Raw genomic sequence first — 17590 nt, forward strand, 5'->3', positions numbered from 1 at the left:
TCACTCTTTGATCAGGAAAGATACCTGCAGATTTGTAACTTCCAATCTATTTTAGAAACGGGATAAATCTTGATTTTCAAATTTTCTTTATTTTTTTACAAAGCCTTAAAGACAAAAAGCCATTTAAAATAGATCGTATTTCTTCATTTGTCATATGTTGTCATTCATAGAATAGCTTTTGTTGTGTCTGTAACTTTAACCTGTCAATAAGTAAGTGAAATAAAATAGAATAATAATATCCCTAATGAGTCATGATTGAGAACTAAATCATTTATTAGAAAAGAAATATTTATGATCAAGATTTCAGAAGCAGTCAAGAGTTAATATCTGAGGTTTTTCACAAGGGAAATACTGAAATTGGACCCACACATTGGGTCCCCCTGGCATTGATTCACACATTGTGTGCCTGTAATGACTGAAGGGCCTCAATATTCTCTATACTCCTTTTTGATTGATTTTGTGATAATGCAGCTGCAATTAGGTATGCTGGCAACCTGGGGTGAAATAGTAAAGGAGAGCATGGTAGTATTGTTATTTTACCCTATGACTCCTTTGCAGTGTTAGGTCCTTTATAGCCTGTCTTCCTGGAAAAGAAAGGAAGCTCACCTCATTCCTCGTGGTGCAATGAAGGATGCATACTGTTAGAAGCAAGAATTTCTCTGAATCCTTGTATGTTCACTCAGTACTTAGAGAAAGGTAGAAATGACTGTCATTAATTCTTGCCCCCAGCTTCGTATTAAAGTATTTTCAAAGCTGTAAAATTTCTGCTTCTGGTAGATGGTTTGAAGAGGAGCAGGTAAATCAAGTTTAAAATAAGTTCTTGTTCTGAGTAAGGAAACCTGTAAGACTGTTGAATTGTTGATTACTAATGGGACTTAGAGAGAAACAACAGAAAACAAGGAAAAATGGGTCAAAAATTACTGATATTGCAGTTTTATTTTATTCCTGACTGATAGCAGCTGGTTATCAGTTCTTTATAAAAGTTCTTTATCAAAGAACTTAGTGATTTGCTGTCAAATACTGTTCCATCTTGCTCATCAGTGGTCATTTTTTATGATATTAATAAACAATGCTTACTATTCAAGCACTTATCTATCTAGCTCAGTATTTTGCCTCCAGTAAGAGGAGGTACCAGATGTGTTACAGAAATACAAAGTTTCCAGTTATTTAATATTCTGAGTATAAAGAAAGTTTCTTTTTTGTCTCCTTAAGTAAGAAGCAGTTTTGTACCTTGAAGGAAGAATGAGGAGACATATCCCACCAAAGCTCTTGGCATTATGACACCTCTGGGTATTTCTTCATCAGTAAGAATGCATAATCATTTGGGAAATCTGGGAAAGATGTTGACATGGAGGAATATTGTGAGGAATATAAGGTGGCTACAGGGTATTCGTGCTTTGCCTGGGGAGAGTGTTTCTCATCTGCCTTTCAATATTAGGAAATTCCCTTTTCTCTTGTATTAGGAGAGAGGACAACAGAAACACGAGGAATCATTTTAGATGTTGTGTAGGAGAGAAACATGCATGGTAATCAGTGGAAAACATCAGAATTGCTCATAATCAATGCCAAAGCCCCGCTGCTGCAAACCCCAGGCTCAAGCCTACGCTCATGTGCACTTTTGTGAAGCATCCTGATATTCCAGGGAAAACAAAGAGGTTTTGTGAGTGAGGGGGGAAAGCAGAAGGCACAGATGTGCCAGTGGTGACAACACACAAGACATGTTGGCTGAATGAGTTGTACACTGGGCCTGGCATGGCCCTGGCCTTTATAATATTCCCTTAGTTTTCTTTTACAAAAATTCTGACTTTTACAGAGAAATTCTGAGAAGGACAAAGAAAGAACTGTGTTAAACAGACAGCATGTGGCAAGCATGTCATCACTGAAACCCTGGAGGAATATAATAATTCAGGCCATAAATCAGGCCAACGCTTTTTAGGACTATGCTAATGCTTTTTGCTTGGATCTGAATACCAATGTGCCTGAATTTGGTTTCTTCTATATTCTATTCACAATCACTACCACAAAAAGGCCTTTAAGAAACTTTAAGAAACTATTTTTGGATATTGTTCATGTTCAAAACCTGACTGAATTACAACCAGACACCAGATGGGTGGAATACTCCAGTACATTCCAGTATTCACATGAGAAGTGGGTTTTAAATCCAGTGAGAAGTGAGTCCAAGCAGGCCTAGTGGTCCAGCTATCCTGCCTGGTCTCAGGTGTCATTACTGCTCTCCACAGTGCTGTTACGAGACAGAACTTTGTCTCCAGATGTTCAACAACAACACAGTTCCCCCCCAAAACTCTCTGTGATGGGCAGATTGTCACTCTCAGGTCCTTTGTGTGAATGGCACATTGGTGCTGCATTCCTGGGCAGCTTCCAGAGCCTCCTGCCTCCCAAATCTCCAAAACACTTTGTGTGCATGACACCACTGACCCAGATCCTGGCATTGCTGTGGCAGGATGCTGAAGAGATGTGTAACAGTGAAACAGAATGGGAAAGAGGTTCACCTCACAGAATGGTGGGGAGATACAGCAGAAAGAATAATTTCCTCCTTAACAAAAGCACTGTGAGCTGTTTGGATGCATGCAAAAGGCTGCAAAGAGCCTGCAGTGGCTTTGAACCTTGCAATGGAGGGTGGGTGGGATTGAAAGGAACCAAAAATTGCAAATTTAATAGCTCTGCTGATCATTAGCTGAATATGGGGGTAAAATGGAAAACTTTGAACAAAATTATCTGACTCCAAAAGCATATAACATATTTTAATAATGGGGAAAAGAAAAGGACATAAGAACAGCCATCACTGAGAACTTGGACATTCTCTAGCATCTGAAAGGAAGAATGGAACAGAAATGGTGCCAAAACTGTAAGCCAGAGCCTCAAAGCAAATATTTTTGTCTGAAAATACATATTGCTAACATCCCCAAATTGCTAATTATCTTCTCTTTCTCAATCTGCTACTAGCCTGGGTGTGCAGATAAATCCACTATTAATCTGCATCTCCAACAAGATTTTCTGTGAACTATCATGGGTGTGTGGTTTTCTCATGGGCACCACGGGTAGCCAGGTAGTTGAGGCAGCACGTGAAACGTTACTTGAAGCTTTCTCCGACTTTGTTGAATGCGTTTTGAGACTGAGGTAGGGCTTAAAATGACGCTGCATCCAGATCACCATGCTGCCCTGGAGAGACAATCCATACTTTCTCTCACAGAAGACCCTACAAGCCTCAGTAAGTCTGTAGTCTTCTGTGTGCTATCAGAAACCCCTGTCATGCTTTATATTGTGAAGAGGAAAGGAGAAAGCAGCATTGCAGACCAGAATTCCTTGCTCTAGTCATACTATCCCTCTGTTGTCAGTCCAGAAGGAGCAATTCATCAAAATTAGCCTGGAGGAAATTTGGGAGTTTTTCTGGGCATCCGTTGCTGCCTCATGTTGGAAGAACATCAGGTCCACATGACAAGGATGGAGCAGATGTTTTCCCTTCCAGTGCTGCCTTGACAGAGTGATTCTGATTGTATGCAGCACATCCAGAGAGGTGTGGGTGTGCACTAGAGAGCAGTGGGATTACAGAGGGAGCATTGAGGGAGGAAAGCTGAGTCCAGGAGGCTTTGGGGCACAGCACCTTTTTCTGGGCTGCAGTGGCCACCTACAGAAACATGAGAAATACAGTTGGTCCTTTCTTGTTGTTTAGCTGGGACCCAGCCATGCTGGCAGGTGTCATACACACACAGACACAGTCACAGAGACACACACATGCACAAATGGATCTCTCTGGTAGCAGCTCCAGCCCTGTGGTGTCCTGCACCTCTCAGACCCCAAGACTGCCCTGTAACTGACTCAGACCTAAGGTCCCTCTCTCAGTCAGCTCCCAGACTTCTGACCGATATGCATGGACTGGACAGCACCCTCACCCAGGGTAATACTGAAGAATGGAGTGTTACAATGACAGAATGCAGTGGTCAGGCACAGGACTTGGTGGCATTTATCTGCCCTCCTCTGCTCTCTTTTTTCCCATTATTTGTTCTCCCGTATCCACACTAATGTGTGTGTTTCTCCTTCCCTTAAATATTTCATAGTAAGTCTATTGCATTCCCACAATTTCTTCAAATATCCCACAGTTGGTTTGCTTAAGCCTTTAAGACCCATGGTAATCTTGCTTCCCCCTCCTTAGCAGTTAAAGAGTTTTGGTGGAACTTGTCAAAGCTTTGTTCCAGCAGTGTCCTATCAATAATCAATGTGAGAGCTCTGGTCTTTGGTATAAGTATCAATTTTGTCCTGCTCTTTTTGGATTCTGTGACTGGGTTTTTAATGTATTCCTTCTCTTCCTGTCTCTTGTCCCAGTGTTTTATGCTCAACAGCCCTGAACCCAATAGCCTCACAAAGTAAATAGCTTTTCAGTCCTCACAAGAATATCTTGCAGTCTTCTCCAACAGATGTTCAGAGTATCTTGTGGAGCTGGGGTGGGACAGGAAATGGCTGTGCCTAATCTTGCTCTTGTGTGAGTTTTTGACTAAAAATATATATTGCCTCTATAGCAGCCAAATCCCTTTCAATATCAAGAAATCAAGTTAATGGAGGGAAAGAAAACTAAACATAAGCTTTGTATTAAGGCTCATTAAATTACAAATCATTAAACAACTTGAAATAGAATTAAGATGTGAGTTCTCTGGTCTATTTTTAAGCTGTTCTACTTTTATGACTTTTTATTATATAAAAGTTAAGTTAGCAATTTATAAAGTCATCTCAATGCACCTTTTTCACCTTCTGTTCTCAGATTTGGCAGTGAAAAATTGTTCTGATTGTGGTTTCTTGAAGTGTAATTACTTTGTCAAAAGAAAATATAACCAGAACTGATATTTGAAATGCACTATAATTGTACTTAAGCAATTTGATAATTTGCTCACGTACTGGATGTTTTATTAATTTAACAACAGCTAACAATACTGAAGTTGAAGAATCATCCTACATTTTCTTTTTTCCCATTTAAAAGGAAACATAATTTGCTTTAGCCTTCCATCTACTCCCAAAGAGAAGCTTTGGACACCCACTTTCTGTGAGCAGTTTCGTTTACTTCACAATGAATTGTTCACAGTAGTACTCCTGCTGATAGCCTGCTGGATCAGGTTCTGTTTGAATGACTGAACTACTTATTTGTCCACTCTTAGATTTTAGAGAAGTGTAATATGAACAGCCAAGTGGGGGCTGGGAGCTGAGTCTTAGTGCCAGCTTTGTCACACAAGCAAATTCATGCTCTTCAGCTTTACCTCCTTGTAACACAAGGTTGTTAGATGCTGCGTGGTGACAAGAACTCAGCAGATGGTAGCTCAAAAGCTGAAAATAGCTATTCTTATATTAGTTATTTTCTCTATTTGGAATGGACTCTTGATAATGCAAAATAAGGAATTCCCATGACTCATCTCTAACATGTCAAAATACTCCAAGCAGCTCTTGCCTTTCCTTGCTAATAATGAGCAACATCCATCAGTCATCACTGGCTTATGCAGATTCATTAAATCTTCCTCACCTGGTGAGGAGTTGCCCTCTCCCATGAAGTCAGTGATGTGTCCTTTGCAGTGACAGCAGCCTTGGGACATGGAGGTCGTGGGCATTACCCTGCAACTTCAGCCATGGCAGTGGACATGTTCCTGCTCTGGGAAGTTCAGATCTTTGCATCTCCTAATGCCTGTACTGTGACCAGAGACACGTCAGACATAAGGAATGGCAGTGTCCCCCCCAGGTGGACTCCAGCTGGGTCGTGGCAGTGGGCACTACACACAGCAAGCACCAGGGCATTTGGTGCTGCTCAGTGCTGCCCTGGGCAAGCTTCCGTTGTGGTGAGGGGCCATACACAGTACCCATTTCTGGATCCAAGCTGACTCTATGCAGAATCAGAAATCACATCTTCACCTGGGGCAACAGAAGCAACAGAGGGCCTGGACTCCATAGGCAGCTGCATTAGCAGTCATGAGCCAATGTCCCTCATCTGGGACGGAGCTGAGCAGAAGCTCAGCAAGCAGTGTGATGGGTGGTGAGGATGGATCTGTTTCTGGTGTCCCAGTAAGAGGGGATATGGCACAATGCAAGGCTGACATTCATATGTCTGCAGTGTTTTGTGAGGGTGCTATTCAATGTAGCAAGGAGTGAACTCAGGTGCTATTTTTACGAAAGTATTGAGAAAAGGCCCCTGAGAGGGAGCTTGCAGCAAAGATGGGCGTTCGTGGGTGTAGTTGTGTCACCAGAAGAAAGACACCAACACACAGCACTGTCTTGTTTTCAGAACTACTACCAATTAGTCTTCTTATCCTCAAGTGTTGTCTTTAAGAGAGAATGTATATATATTTACCCAACTTTTCTATAAGCTCTCTTGAAAACTGTAGAGAGTATGTGATTCAGTGGCAGAAGCTGTCTCATGTGGAACTCATTACCCAAGAAGGAATTTTGGTTTCTGGATGTGTCCTTCCATTCAGCTCACAGGTAGAAAGCCACATTCAAGAGCCTATGCTATGGAGACAATGTTTATAGAACCTTCACTGGAGCTCTTTCAGATAATCTCTCAGCAGCTGATGAGACTTAGAAAAATTCAGTAAGAGCTGGTGGGACTGAGGAGAGTTGAGTTGTGGGTCAGGGATATTTATTTTTCTACTTTTTTTTGTTTTTTAGAAAGTCTGGGTGTTTTTTGTGCTAATGTTCTCTGTAGAGACAGAACTACTCACTCTCTCAAGATAGTCTTTTTCTTTTTTGTCACTCTGTAGTATTTTGCTCTTTGAATTCTTTCAAAAGACTTTTCATGGTCCCTATTAAAGCTGTCTTTGGTTTCTTGAGTCTCAGGGTATTTCCCTGTTATCACTCAGTCTAGTTTTCATTTCAGGCAGCCAAACAAAATTTAGTAACACTACAAATGTGTTTACTGTTTGGCTGATAAAGAGGTCTGGTCACACAGCCTCTTTGCCTTGAACAATATTAAATGTCAGCAGTGGAAAACCACTCACCTGAACACAAGATTCAGGAAAAAAACATCTCCGTGAGCAGAGGGAGAGAGGAGGGTCTGGCCTTAATGTGCTGAAGTATGAGGGCCAGCAAATGAATGATTCTTATGTATCCATGAGAAAAAGTGCTGCTCCTCAGCTGAGAACCCTTCCCATAAATGTCAGGGGGTGCTCTGCATCTTACTGTCAGCTCAAACTACATGCTGATCCTTGGGGAGTTTTAAAAGTGGACTGCAGCCCCAGGAAGTTTATGATGTTTTCCTGCACAGGCTGGGTTTGTGGTTGTTTTGTCCCTCAGTCTGTTTTTTTTTTTCATTCTATCTTCTACCTTTTTACACTTTTCTGTCATCCAAATCCCTCCTTCCCATTTATGTGCCTCATTTCAATCTTTTCAGATCCCTTCCTGCTGTCTGATGAGCTGTTTGCTTTTAACTAGTCATAGGTCCCTCAGCAAGACCTCTCAGGTCCCCAAAGCCCACTGGGATCAGACAGTTCCCTCTGATCTCTGGTAAAATCTGTTACTCTGCTCTTATCAAACAAGAAGAAAGGAGGCAGCGAGGAGTCTCATGGGCTGATGGGCTGGTGTGCTCCTCTGGTCTCTAAACAGCCATTCCTATTTGGAAAAACAGTTCCTCAATATTCATGTTGCCACCTGTGTTCCCACAGCTCCCATAGCTGTTGCTTTAACTAGTGCTGTGGTGCTTTTTTACTGAACAGGAGACATTTCAAGATTAGGTTCCAGTAAGTTTCAAGAAATGAGGTTTTGTTTAGACAGAGAGCTCCATTAGTAACTAGAGAAAAGTAAAACACCTCACATCGGCAGTTGTTTTGATTTTTCATAATACCCAGAGCAAAGGGATAGAGGTGCTGTGAACAGGTGAAAACCAAAAATAGGAGACAGTGGATAAGGTAGGCTGGTGTCAGCACAGCCCTGTGCACCAGTGTCATCAGGTACCCTTTTGGTCTCATTTCTAAAAATAATTGTTTTTATTAAAAATATGAAATGTTACTATTATCTTTTATTTTCCATTTGCAGTATAAATACAGTTAGTGTCTTAGGTAAAGTGGAGACTAAGAATTTGAAGAGACTTTCTGGATTATTTGCATCCCCTACTTGAGTCCCTGTTCTCTGGTGGAACCACAAGGGTATCTCACAAACAGGATGAATGGCAGTCCACTAAGCTGACCTTTGATATTTTTTATAGGTTTTGTAGGTTTTTTTTATAGGTAATATTTTTATTGGACATAGGTTGTACCAAGCAGCATCAACCCCTGAGCAGTGCACTGCCTTGCACAGCTGCCCTTCACATCTGGGGGCTTTGTCTGTCACACACAGAGGGCTGTAGTGCAGCATTTTGCATGCAGATTTATCAGCTGGCACCCTGGACTTCCTGTGTCTGGGAATAGCTCCCATCCACCTCCAGACAACATATTCAGGTTAGGAACACAGCACTGTTAATGAGGAATTATGGTATGCTTATAGTTAAATATGTAACATGCAAGCAGTGTTGTTTTAGTAATGATAGCAATGCATGTCTTGAATGATGCAGATGAAGCACTGCACTAATCCAGGCTGGTTTTCCTGCATGATATGAAAGCAACTTTTTTTCCGGTAGTGGGAATTTAAAGGTTTGAAGTCTGCTACAAAATGCTTTATTTTATCACCATTTGATTAAAGCATAGTTTTGTTTTCTTGGTCTTCAGGAAACACATTGTAGTAATGATCTATTGTGATTATAATACACAGTTTAAAAATTAGTACTACGTAAGAGGATGACAATATGGAAAAAATAAACATATTTTTCCAAGTGATGTTATAAATTCTCACTGCATTGGAATGAGATACAGGAAAGTGTTACTTTATCAGTTTCTTTTCTGTGATATTTTGAATGATTTAAAAATATGCAAAGGCACAGAGAGTTCACAACAGATTCTCTCTGTTCCAGACTTCATTATGGACTTTGGCAAACATGTTTTACAGAATAAAGATGAGCCTTGGGTGCCAAAGGTGACTTAAGTAAAGTGAATTGATGTTATTTGTTTATCCTATATAACATTTTTCCTCTTTTATTTTCTTTATTTTCTGTGTCTTTCTCTTCCTTAACACATACTTATTTTCTGTTTTTCTAGCATTAATTACCCATTAGCTTACTTCTTCTGCAGCTTCATTCTGCCATGTTATTTGTTTTCAGGATTTCTTCCCTTCAGTCTCTTTTTAGCCCCTTTCTTTTCTGGATGTTGTTATTTTATCTCCATAAAGACAAAATTTTAGAAAGTGTTTTACTTCATGTTCTGCCATTTTTTTCAAGTTTTGAGTCTGACTCCAAGCCCCAGACCACAAGACTGGCCTGTAGTTTCCCAATCTTCCTCCTTTCCCTTTCTGAAGACACATGTGACATTTGCACTATTTTTCAGCCATGGTGAATAGTCTCTCTGCTCCAGCCTCCCAAACTCTATGAATAAATTGACGGACCTCTAGCTGAAATGTTGCTGAATCACCTCTCTATTCAGATGCAAGCAGTCTGGCTGGGTACAGCCAGACTTATGTTAGAGCTGTAAGAGATAAAACCCAAAAGGGATGGTGACATATTTATCCATATCTCGTTATCCATATCTCCTCCAAGCTTGCACTGATTAACCAGTTTTACATGCAAGTCTAAATTGTGCATCTTCTAAGTTTAAATAAACACAACTCTCGAAAATAATTTGAGATTATTTGATTAGGAGAAACATGAATGATTTAGAGCTAACACAGCAAAGCAGGGAGGACAGCAACTACTGATTATTTGTGCAAAGGACAGTGTGGTGGAATGGCTGTAAGGGAAGAAATGATTACTCTTCTGCAAAAGAGCTGAAAACCTGCTTCACTTTTGGATGTCAGCAGCTGTTGTTTTCATTCTCAGCCATGGCAAAGAGAGCAAGCAGCTTTTGTTGAGATACTGGCCCAGGAGCCTGTAATTGTGGCTGTTGTTTCTGGTTTGATGGCATTTATCTAACTATAAATTTCTTGTGTATTAAATGGGAAAAATACAATTTTTTTTCCTCAGATTAGTTTTAATTACTGGTGCTTAGACACAGACTTGTGAAGGGTATTTGAAAACCACGAACTAAAAAAAAAGCAAAAAATCTTCTTTATTTCAGCCCAGACAAGAAGAATACTGTAGTTTCTCATAAGTAACATTTGTTGCATCACTAGAACTTAGGAACAAAACAAGAGAAGAACGCAGACAGGTTGACATTTGGGAATAAAAAAAGGTAGGTACAATACTCAAATTTGTGCTAAAACTCTATGTTCATTATCTTTATTTAAAAATATGGCATTAAACATATGCATTGTAACAATTCTAATTTGTTGTTCTGTTGGACAATATTATCTGTGTGAGGGCAGAATGGAATGAGAAAATGAACCAGAAGATTTTTCTAGGAGATTAGAAGAATCACAATCTTTTCTAGTTGAGAATATAACTGGAAAATAATTTTTGTTTCCAGATTTCAGTATAGGACACAAAAAAGATATGAGATTTATTATGAAAGCCCCTCCTCTGTGAGTGTGTGTGATTGTGTGTGGATGAATAGAAGTTTACCAGACAATAACAACTGAGGAGTGGAAAGTATGTGCTGAGAGGCAACCTGTGAAAGTCTCCAAGAAGCTGTACATAATCCCATTACCTCCACCAGAAGCGATAAACCTCCCAAATCAACCAACACCTCAAGAAGACACTGCTCACCAGCATCAGCCAAGCTTTGGGTAACTTGGGCGTGTCTGAGAGGGCAAGAGCTGCTGCCCACTGACAGGGACTGTGGAGTCACACACGTGTCAGATGTCAGGGACCCCGACAGGGACTGCTCCAGCACTACCTGGAAGCCACCAGAGTGCCAGTGCAGTTGCCTTACTGGGAGTGAACTTCCAGCCTTGGCCTTATAGCTGCTCTCCCTGTGTGGTTGTGAGTGAGCACCTGTGGAAACCAACAGAGAAGCACAGTGAGGGGATTTACTCTCCAAATATTAACTGCTGTTGACAACAGCTACAGCTGTTCCACAACATATCCACTCAGTTAACATAAGGTTTGCTGAGAATTGCTTGGTTTGATCTGTGTCTTCCGCAGTTCTACCCCAGTCAGAGAAAAAGGAATTCACTACTCATTCACAGTTGTCCTGGTTTTCGCTGGGGTAGTTAATTTATTCTCAGTGTCTGGCACAGACCTGTGTTTTTGGGATTCAGTATTAGATTAATATTGATAACATATGGACATTTTTGTTATTGTTATATAGTGCCTATCCTGAGTCAAGGACTTTTTAGTGTGTCTCATGCTCTGCCAGTGAGGAGGAGCATGAGAAGCTGGTGGAGAGCACAGCCAGGACAGCTGAGCAAACTGGCCAAAGGGATACTCCACACCAGAGGACCTCATGCCCAGAAGGAGAGCAAGGTCTGGCATTTATCAGCGGGTGGTGAGCAATTGTATTTTGCATAACTTCTTTTGCCTTGGTTTGATCTTCATCATCATCATCATCATTTTCTTCTTCTTCTCCTCGTCCTCTTCCTCGTCCTTGTCCTCATCATCCTCCTCCTCCTCGTCCTCATCCTCCTCCTCCTCCTCCTCCTCCTCCTCCTCCTCCTCCTCCTCCTCCTCCTCCTCCTCCTCCTCCTCCTCCTCCTCCTCCTCCTCCTCCTCCTCCTCCTCCTCCTCCTATTCCTGTACTTCTCAAAATGTGCAATTTCTACTTTTGATTCTCTTCTCCATTCCATGTGCTGTTGAACCAGCAGTTTCTTGGTGCTTAGCTGCTGGCTGAGCCTAAACACAACAGTCCTTTTTGGCCTGCAGTATGGAGCCAGAGGTTTGAGATAACGTTCCAGCTACTGAGGTGAAAGTAAGTCTATCCTAGCCAAAACCTGGACAGCAGTGAAGCAATAGAGCAAACATTTGATAGTTTCTGATAGTGACACATTTGAAAATTTATTTGATTATTTTATCATTATAAGAATTATACTGAGCTGCTTCAGGAAGTGTTCCTCTGCCAGCATGTCAGGAAAACGCCCAGAACTTGGTTACATTGTTAACAAGGTGTTTAATGGCAAAGAAGAATTTTAAAAAGGCTTAAGAAGCTTTTATATTTTAGATTTGCTACATTTTTAATCAGCATGCAAATATAGCAAGGTGATGTGCATGAATGAAGGAAAGCTGCGTCCACCTTAGCAGGCAGTTCAGTGCAACGCGTTTTGTAGGGGGAAAGAGCTGGTGCCAAGGACCCAGCAGCTCTGTCACATGCACTGGGACCCTCTGCTGGTCCTGCAGCCTGATTGCCTGTCAGTGGCTGGAGCACACCAGGTGAGTGTGTGAAGTTCAGCTCTTCATTTAGGCCAATACAGTGAAATGGAGTTTGTGTGCTCTCGGGTTACCCTGAGATCTGAAACAAAAAGGGGTAATTGGAAATGGCAGGAGATTTGATTCAGAAGTGCACTCCTGCTTCAGGCTATCACGTTAATGTAGACACACACAGTACTAATTAAGAGGCAATGGACCAAATGGACTGAAGGAACAGGGAGCACATAATCGATACAGCAATTTCTGCTATGTCATGTCTTTTCTATTACTTTTTACTCCATTTACAATGCCATTCATTTCTAGTCCAGGAATGTCCACATAAATTTGAATGCAACAGGAAAATATTTTCTTTGTAGGAATCTCTTTATCTTCAGTAAGATTATGTTTTACTTTCTAGAACTTGGTATCAGTACTTTTATAGTCTCTGCTTGAAAAAGATGACAGTACTTAGAAGTAAAAGGTCCAGTAAAGAGACACAATGGTCTTAAATATCTTCTGATTACCAGTCATCTTAAGTGGATCGCCAGTCTTCTCAAGTGGAACAGATTGACTTCAAAATGAACTGGAGGCTTTGAGACAGTAATTTCTGTAGTTTTTCTAGGTCTCCGTAACTTCTCACTCTTCCTCTCACTTCTTTCCCCTGCAGTTTGTTTAAGCCATTTTTATCTACTGGAAAATTCCCCATAGACTGTATTTACTTTCCAGAGGGAGCATAATATGAAGCCGTTAGCAGCTGTTTGTACTTTTATGTTTTTGCTTTTCAGAACTCCAAGGCTGCAGTTTTTGCTGGTATTTTCTGTACTATCTTTGCCATGAAGTTGACTGAGCCCTACCGAGTACCAAAGGCACACAACTCTCCATGTGAGATTTTGGACTGTACATCCGAGCTGGGAGTATTCACTTGAGTAAATGCCAATGAAGCCATGGAAAACCACAAACCTGAAGCTTCTACTTGCTACTAATATGTTAGTCCTTTCAAAGCCTTGATAGGAATATACTTTTAATTTTGTGCTTGTATAATGAATTTAAAAGAAGCAACATGTTTAAGGAGTGTAATGAATTTAAGGGAAGCAAAGGGAGATGTTAAGGGTGCATTTACCAGGAAGACAAATACCTCTATGGCTCTTCTGTCTCCTTCACCAGGAACAGTTAACGTGTTCTGTGGGTTTTCTCATTTCTGGAGCAGCCCCCATGTGTCAGGTGTAGCAGCCCACAGGATTGCTTGCATTCAGGGCAGCAGCAGAGAAGATGCAGTGTTGAGCAGCAATCAGGGACTGCTTCATGGTTGGACCCTTTCAATTTTCTCTTAATAAGCCCAGAAAATAGTTTTAGAATTTGTCAGACACCACCGAGCTGTAAAATAGTTGTCAGCATGACAGGAGCCCTGTCAAATATGTCCAGATGGGCTCTCATGCCTGTAGAGTTTCCCACACTCCCTTAAATTTCTGCTGCTTTAATTAAAAATAAAATAAGATGTGGTACTTTGATCTGGGTTCATCTTAATATACATATATAAGTTCACCTCAGTTCTTAAATGCATGGTCAGGCAGTCTGTTGCCAAACAATTACAAAGAATATCTGTAAATTGGATACACTACACTATCTCCAGGGACAGCTACAATTGTCAGCTCTCTGTCAGCTAAATGAAAATAATGAAATGTAAGTTACAAACAGCAGGAAAATTGGGTGAGTCATTCTATTTATACATGTAATTACATCTAAAGGTCCAAGTGCCTTGAAATTAAAAGAAGATTGGTTCTGTCAGGTACTTAACAAGGTTTTCCTGGAAAGGGTCTTCCTGGAGAAAGAGCTGTAGAAAGCATGTGTGTCAGCAAAGCATGAGCAGCTTGGCAGTGTCTGCCAGGATCCAGGGAGATGGTGCTGCAGAGCACAGGAGCACACACAGGCAGAGCTGTGACCGCGGTGCGGAGTGACGGCCACGCCGCGCTCTGCCTCCTCCAGCTCTGATAATGAGCAGCAGCCAGGAGCTGACAAAAGGAGCTAGGAAACACTGAGGACAAGTGGGATCTCCTCTCTTCTTCCTTTGAATCTCTCAGAAGGCCTGGGGGCTCTGAAGCTTGGTATCAGGATGCATTGCATATTAATAATATATAAAGCACAATTAGCACACATGGTGCTTTGCAGGCTTGTAACTCATGCTTGGCTCCAAACTTCAGCGCAGTGCTATGGGGGGATAGGGAAGAGCTACATCATAAATACAAAATAACAGATTGATGCATTATTGAACAATTTAGTTCAGCAAGTCTTGTCAGCACAGATTTGAAGGAAACAAAAAAGAGGTTCCATGAGACATTCATACAAATAAAGTAAAGGGATTTTGAGGAGAGAAAAACAGCTGCAAAAGCATTGGGTTTTCCTTTCATCAAGTGATTATAATTTTTAAAGTAAAAGCTTATAGGAAAATATTTTCTTCTAGTATTGATGGAGAGACAACATCTGTGTCTGTATTACCAAATATAAAATATAAACATTATAAATTGAGTCTTTGTCCTAGTTGCAGCTGGGATAGAGTTAATTTTCTTCCTAATAGCTGGTATGGTGCTGTTTGGATTTAGTATAAAAATAATGTTGATGACACACTGATGTTTTACCTGCTGTTATTCAATATTTGCACTAAGCTAAGAACTTTTCAACTTCTTGTGCCCTGCCAGCGAGAAGGCTGGAGGGGCACAAGAAAGTGTGAGGGAGCAAGAGCAAGAGACCTGAGAGATGTTCCATAACACATGGCATCTGCTGAACAATAAACTGGGGGGAACGCTGGCCAGAGCCCTCTGCTCAGGAACTGGCTGGGCTTTCATCACTGTAGCCTTGTGCATCACTTGTTTGGTGTATTCTGATTATTTTATCACCTTTATTATTTTCTTCCTTTTCTGTTTCATTAAACTACCTTTATCTCAACCCATGGGTTTTCTCTCATTTGTTCTTCTGATCTTTTCCCTATCACGCTGTGGGGTAGGTGGGGAGGGTGAGTGAGTGCCTGTGTGATGCTCAGCTGCCAGCAGGGGCTAAATCATAACACACTTCCATGTGAAGAAATATAAAGAGTAAAATATATATTATATAACTCATGTTTTGGGGCTGGAACCTATTGCCTCACAGAAGTCCTGAGTTTTACAGATATATTACAATAGTAAGTGCCAGAAGGGTGATATGACTTATTTTGTGTGTCCATTATAGCGTGGTGATTTTATTAACATCCAGAGTGTTTTAAAGAACTGCTAGTTGGCACTGTAATTTATGGAGCATCTTAAATATTCGCTTACAAAAGCTGAATATTGGATGTTCCTGTTCATATAACATGAATTTTTAATGCTTTTCAAATAGCTGAAAATGAGCCCATGTGGTACTTTATTTTGGCAGTTTATATAATAGATTTAACAGATACATTGTGGAACATGCTTTTAATGTCCATTATTGTACTTAGGAGTATATATGTTACATTACAGATATAATTTTGTAGTACAGTGTTGCTTAAGAAGTTGCTGAAGGACTATCAAGATCATGGTTACCAATTATGGTTCTTAAATTTTTTCTGTTGAAAAGATAACCAAGTAAATTCATTAGTAAAAAATAACACAGTGACAGATTGTCACATGAATATTTTTTCTGTTAACCAGATTTGATTTTTTGCTAAGAAAACATCTAGCTGCTTAAATGTCTATTTGAAATCTGGACTGCTTCAGTGAGAGAGATAAACATGATATGTGTTTCTTTTCAGCAACAAAATGAAATATAGACTGGCTGTCATTACTTGTGCATGCTAGTAGCATATTTGTTCATGTTCATTTGTATATTCATCATTATTTTACCTCATAGAGATATTAAGCCAAACTGTCCTTTCTTTAACTAGAATTTTCTGCCAAGCTAAGCTCAAATTTTCATTACTTTGAATATTTTTTTATTTTTCCTGATAAATAGCATTACGTTTGAATGGTTTTGGTATCTTTGCAAGGCTGAGTGAAGTTCAGCATGTCCATTCATTCATGTGGCAAGCTTCTGTGACCTTTTTTGGATGGGGATGATCAGAATAAAGAACATAACTCCCAAATATACTGGTAAATGCCTGTCACAGATGTTGATTCCACTGATGTTGCAGAAATTTGTGTTATTTCTCTACAGGATGCCCCAAATTAAACTTCGGTGAAAACAGTTTAATTTATCTGATTATGACTGCTGCATCTGTAAAAAACCTCAAACCCCCTCCAAAAGAAACCCAACCCCTCAAAAACTTCCGAAGCCCTAGGAACAGGCACGATGGACTTGTTCTCTTTGAATGTATCTTTTAGAACCAACATCTTGCCATCCCAGTCAGGGGCTGCTCTTCTGGGTTTGGATAAAACAAAATTGGTCAGCAATTTGATCTGTGCCAGTAGAAGGAAGTAAGTTTACCCTTGAAGAATCCCAGAGAGTTTGATGGTTTGATCATTAAAATCATTAAATTTTGCTACTTCAATTTAGCTCACACAAATTCTTTTGAAGGGTCCTTAGAGAAAATTGACATATATTGACAAATTATTGGTCCTTTCTGATAGGTGATATGCTTTTTTTCAACAGTGTGAAATACCATGTCTGCTAATCTTTTGGTGGTCTCCATTGCACACTGGGTGCTTTCAATTTGATATGTTTTACAGTAAATTCACGAATACAAGCCGCACTGAGTATAAGCCGCATCTCTGGGTGTTGGCAAATATTTCGGTTTTTGTCCATAAATAAGCCGCACCCGAATATAAGCCGCTCTGTCGTTAGCAGCAAGGACCCGCGTGCAATTAGTAACAGAACCGCGGGAGGGAGGGGTTTACTGGCTGAGCTAAGGCTGTGCAGGCTCGGCCCGCTAGGGGCTGCTGACGGGGCCAGGTGGCCCAGCCCGGCACTGCCGCTCGGGGCCAGCCGCCGCTACCACTGGGCTCGGTCACCCCGGGTCGGCGCTGCCCCGCGGTGGCAGGCAGGGACGGAGCTTCCCCCGCTCCTACGGTAGCGGTGGCGGGCGGGGACGGAGCTTTCCTGCGCCCGTGGCGCTGGCGGCGGGCACGGACAAAGCACCCCACCTCCTCCCCGAGCCGTGGCAATGGCTGCGCGGGGCCCCCCCCGTCCTCCCCTGGGCTGTGGCAGAGGAGGGAAGAGAGCTCTCCTGCCTCTCTCCCCACCCCCCGTGCTGCCAGCAGGGAGCCAGGGCAACACAGTAACACTGTAACAATCGCGGAATGCCGGCTTTTACTGGCAGGTGCTTGGCTCGGCACCCTGGCTGGCACGTCTGGGGTT

The sequence above is a fragment of the Catharus ustulatus genome, chromosome 1, assembly GCF_009819885.2.
Source record: "Catharus ustulatus isolate bCatUst1 chromosome 1, bCatUst1.pri.v2, whole genome shotgun sequence".
In the NCBI taxonomy this organism is placed as follows: Eukaryota; Metazoa; Chordata; class Aves; order Passeriformes; family Turdidae; genus Catharus; species Catharus ustulatus.